This window comes from Microtus ochrogaster, linkage group LG1 (genome assembly GCF_000317375.1).
Source record: "Microtus ochrogaster isolate Prairie Vole_2 linkage group LG1, MicOch1.0, whole genome shotgun sequence".
Taxonomy (NCBI): Eukaryota; Metazoa; Chordata; class Mammalia; order Rodentia; family Cricetidae; genus Microtus; species Microtus ochrogaster.
Window position 1 is genome coordinate 53261997 of NC_022027.1, and position 5417 is coordinate 53267413.

At 44.1% G+C, this 5417-nt stretch overlaps 1 protein-coding gene across 5 annotated transcripts in view; it reads right to left on the bottom strand.

Annotated features, from left to right (window-relative positions):
* The window catches only part of Mapk10 (mitogen-activated protein kinase 10), a 297033-nt gene that overhangs the window by 290366 nt on the left and 1250 nt on the right, over positions 1-5417 (bottom strand). For all 5 annotated transcript variants that reach the window (XM_013350889.2, XM_013350890.2, XM_026785125.1 and 2 more), the window contains one exon: positions 498-611. The gene's annotated coding sequence lies outside the window, so the exon portion shown is untranslated. The remainder of the gene's footprint in view (positions 1-497; positions 612-5417) is intronic.

Genomic DNA, 5417 nt, shown 5'->3' on the forward strand with positions numbered 1-5417 from the left:
TTGTGTGTGTGTGTGGTGTGCATGTGATGTATGTGCATTTGTGTGTGTGTGTGGTGTGCATGTGGTGTATGTGCATTTGTGTGTGTGTGTGTGTGTGTGTGTGTGCAGTTCTGAAAGGAATGAAGCATTATAATTTAGCTCAGAACTAATTTTTCCACTGAAGGAGTTGAATCAGTATAGAAACATGCTGTAAACTAACAACACCACTTAAAATAATGTTACCCAGCTGTTGCTCTAGAACGCAGTGTTGTTAACTGGAGCCAGCCTGTGGAGACGGAATGACGGGATATCTTAAAAATCCCCAGAATTATAAGTGGTGTTGGAATAACCACACCATCAACTAAGGCGCATGCTCTTTCCTACTGATTTTTACCCAGGTTGACACCATTCAGAGCAGAATTTCTCCAGATCCATATATGAGACAATACGTGATAGGTAAGCTGTCCACATTGACTGTCAATGTTCTACTAAGGAATACTTGCAGAGTTTCCACTCACCACTGCTTGTGTGGTTTCTCATCGATAGGAAAGCAGTCTAATTCAACAGCATCTTGCATGAGTTGCCATAACCAAGATCTGAGATGGTCCTGCCGGTGGTGTTCTCACACTAGCCTAAAATCGGAGCAAAATAATGCATCAATTTGATTTTAAGATTTCACATTTAATTTCACTTGCACTGTTAAAACCAAAATACCAACATCAAATACAATAAAGGAATTTTCCCATGTGGCAAGGATCAGGGAGATGACATCAGACATGTGAGGTAATAACTTTTGTTAGAATTTGTTGCAAATAAAGGAACTTTGGTGTCCTTCATAGAAAAACAGCTAGATGTTTTTAAAATCTGAGCAAAAAAAATTAATAATGATTTGAATGAGCAGGATCTTTGCTTTTCTAGCTGTAGACTTAGTTCTGAGATCCATCAGTTCAGCTTCCAGTGGAACACAATCTTCTTTTACAGTAGAGTTCACCAGAACAATGGCTACCCGGTTACCAACAGAAAGGAGAGGGCCGGACCTCAAACTAAGTTGATGTTGGTCTGAAGGCAAAAGAGGCTGCCATCGTCATCCGATTTTACCACAGACCCACTCTTTCCCTTATTGCCGTATTAGTTTAGAGCAGAGTCTCAAGGCCTATGCCAGTTTTCAGCTTTCTACCTATTGCCAAACCACGAGCTTAACTTCCATCTTGTCAAGTCCGGAAATAATCCTCCTTTCTAGTCAGGTAAGAGTCTTATCCCAACCAGGGTCTTCCAGTGATTACTAGGAATACCTTTCTCACCACTACCCACTACTCGACTTCCAACATCCCAGGGTGTCTCGAGAGTGCAGTATCTTCCTCACTGGTCCTACTGCACTGACCATCAAACTATCCCGCTCTCACTAATGAACTCAACTCCCGACATAAGCATCGACTCCAATGGTTGAAATGTGTTATCACCTCACGCTCTTCTACCACAGCAAGCTCTCATCCGATAGAAACTTACTGTGTGCCTGCTGTGTGCCTACTGTGTGCTAGGCTGAGCAAGACAGACCTGAAGGCAACGTCTCCTCCCACATACAGGGAATAAGCATAGCCAAGTAAGTAGACGTGGGTATAGACTGAGGGTTCTTTCTGTAACATGAGGGCTTGCTCGTTGGGGTTTCTGTCCTGCCCAGTTCCCACAGCTGGTATAGCCCCAAAGAAATCACACAAAGGTATATATTAATAATAAACTAATTGGCCCATTAGCTCAGGCTTCTTATTAACTCTTTTAACTTATATTAGCCCATTATTCTAGTATATGTTAGCCGCATGGCTCGGTACCTTTTTCGGCAGGGCAGGTCATATCTTCCTTCTTCCATGTCTGAGCAGGACTGGGCGAGGAACGGGCTTCCTCCTTCCCAGAATTCTCCTGTTCTCATTGACCCACCTCTACTTCCTGTCTGGTTGTCCTGCCTATACTTCCTGCATGGCTACTGGCCAATCAGCATTTATTTAAAATATAATTGACAGAATACAGAATTGTCCCACACCACCTGGGGACCTCCCTTTACACTTTGGGGTTTCAGGTCCTATTTCTATATAGAATGACAGCAATGACTCCAAGGTCTCACACTCAGAAAGCATCTGGTACATCCAGGAAGGCCACTAGCTACAAACCAGGACTCGGTTTAATTTCTGTGAGGAAAACCCACTGACATGGATTTTGAGAGTCTCTACATCTCAGTTGCTTATGTTTTGTCTCGTTCCTCATGTTAAAGAAGGAGGGGTGGGGGTGGGGTGAGGAATCGGTAGACTCCTGCCTCTCACGGTGCAGGCTGCTGGGCAATGCTGGGTGCCCTGCGCCATGGCTGCACCTTCTCTCTGCACAGCTCTCGGGTGTCTGAGCAGCTACGACTGGAGTACCGCTGCAGGAGGAGCCTCCCGCCATTTATCTTTCTATGCAACACTTGGGTTTCCATTCCCACCAGCACTGATCTCTTAAGTCTATGGATCTTGTAGCTTGTAGATGCTGAGGAGATGAACTGCGAGAAAGCCAGAGTAGCTTGCTGGGTGTCCGAAATGTCATTTAAACTACAAACCCTTACTGAAAACAGGAGTGTTTGGAGCCAGCTTTCAAACATAGAGGTTTCGTTCATGGGTTTTGCAGTGTTACCCAGTATCTCTACTCATTTTTACCAAGATTCTCTACTTGTTTTGTTTTCTTTTAGTTTGTTTTTGTTTTCGTTTGACAGAGTTTCTCTGTAGTTTGGGGACCTGTCCTGGAACTAGCTCTTGTAGACCAGGCCGGTCTTGAACTCACAGAGATCCGCCTGCCTCTGCCTCCCTTGTGCTGGGATTAAAGGCATGCGCCACCACCACCTGTCTAAGATTCTCTATTTTTTAAAAAAAAACGATTTTTTTTCTACATTAAACATAGGGGAAACAATGGCCCTCAAGACATATAGATTCTTTAAGTTTCCTTTCTTCACCTTAATTTGTTCATGGGATTGAAATATACTCAAAACAAGAGAAAATTCTGCTCAAAATACTGAAACTGCAGTGTGAAAACATTGGGGAAACACAGGCTTCCACGTATGTCTGAACACGTATGTCTGAACATATATGCCTGAACACGTATGTCTGAACATGTATGTCTGAACATGGATGCCTGAACATGTATGCCTGAACATGGATGCCTGAACATGTATTTCTGAAAATACAGGCTCCGTTCTAAAAGACAGTTCTCTTCAAGCAATATGCAGCAAGCCATCTTATCAGAATTAGCTGCATAGTGTCTCCACTCAGGATTATGTAATGCAATAAATAATCTCAGTATGCTAAAGAAGCCAATGGATTCTGTTCCTCTTGACTGAGAAAGCTTCTCTCCCCAGAGTCTGAGGGCCATCCTCCCCATGCCTCCTCCATGCTCTGAGGAAGATGCCATAACAGAAGCATGTGTGGCGGGAGGCAAGCCCACAGCTCATAGAGCACAGCATCCCTTTCTTGGTACCGGACCCTTCTGCGTCTCTCCATGCAAGACTGCCACAATGCCAAGCGGAAGCTTCCAGAAGACTCTCGGAGGAAGCCGGAGGAACAGGATGAGACCCTCTGTGTGGAGATGTGTTTGCTCCTTGTGCAGCCAGTTTTCCAATGAGCGACCAAAGATCTGTTTGATTTACTCACAATTCCACTCTACATCCATGCTCTAGTTACAAATATGACCGGAGGTCAGCTCTAGAACAAGGAGGAAAAAAATGCCTGACCCTGAGTCTAACAAACAAGGAAACCTCAATGGTCTTTATCTTTTATCATCAGGATGGAAAACTTTGTAGCTAAGCTTTTATTCAAAGAGATAGATCCAGTTACATGAGGATGTAATATAACTTTCAGTATATGTATGTGCCTTTGAACACTTAAATTAGGCGAACATCGTTTGCTTTCTGATGTTCCTTAGCATACAGTGAAAGAGTTTTGTCATGAATTTAAAATAACCGCATTTTATAGCACCCATGATCAACTCTCCTCTTAACCTTGCAACATCTCCACCACGCACTAGAAACCGTAGTACTAGCTGCAGTTACACCAGACAGTCACAGTGAGAACACAGTCAGTCCCTGTGGGAGCTGTTCAGAATCACCCCCTTCCCGCATGCAAACGCACACCTCCCCCAGCAGATGCTGGATTTTAGGGGGACAGCAAGCAGGAAGCTGGAGGCAGCTGAATTTGCCACTCCCCGGGTACTTTTGGCTTCCCCGTCACCTGGAATCTCTCTCATTACAATTGCAAAGATTTTGCAAAAACCAGAGCCCCACAAATGAAAGCTACTAAGGCCAGGAGGGAAGGAGAGGCCAGGAGGGAAGGAGAGGCCAGTTAGGAAGCTGGAAACTCAGACTTAAGGTCATTCTGCCTTTCTCATCTGCTTTTCCAGTCCTATTGTAGGGGAGAGACGATCCCTTCTGCTGTTTGTAGACAAACTAACTAATCCAATACTTTGTGTCAATATTGAGGGTAAGATTAAGGTTTTTAAAAAGAAAGGAACCGCATACAAGACTGCTCCATCAAACTACCTAGCCCTAAATCCCAATGGTTGCAAAGTGGAGTTGGAAGCTCGTGAATTCATTCATGAGCATGGCTGGCTGTACTGAAACATACATGCTCACTGAGGATGGATGTCTACTGAAGCCTCTCGGAGAGAACTGGCCATTACTGCAACCATTTTAAATATGTTGATCAGCATTCTGCAAGACCTTGCAGGCTTGACAATCATAGCACGGGGAGAGAGGTAAAAACTGCACAGGTAACGCCTGGCTCATTGACCACCCGCCTTCCTTCCCTGCCAACTGTGGCCTGTCCCATATGACTTAGCCTGTTTTCGTGAAAGTTATCACCAGTGCTGTCGTACAGACACATTGCTCTGCAGCAGAAACAGACCATGTAAACAACCTTGTGGCTGCTTCAGATCCTCCTGCCCTAGGAGTAGCTGCTCTTTTCTGTGGCCAGATTGCAATGCCCTTGGAAGTTATCTGCATAAGGCAGTCAAAGCAGCATCTTGGCTCTATATTTAAATGTTGGAGGGAAAAATAAAATGATATATATAATACATGGATATAATTTTCTTGAAATATCCAAAACCCAATTTACTGGAAGGCTTTCCGATAAACCACACTTATTCTGCTGAAGGAGCAAACACCTAAATTCTGATGACTGTATCACCAAGCTCTTTTCCAATGACAGCAATTTTTTTTTCTTCTGAAAATGTACTGACATTTCTAGGGGACACAGTATCTCTGCACAGAATACCTGGGAACCTTGCCATAGAAAAATGCTGCCTGCTGTGACTGGGAGATCACTTTCTTAAAGAGACCTTTACCTATGTGGACGCGGTGCCAGTGTTTGCTCTTTTCCCTGATCAAGTCCCTGTACTGCGTTCCTATCTGCAGCCCAAATTTAGTT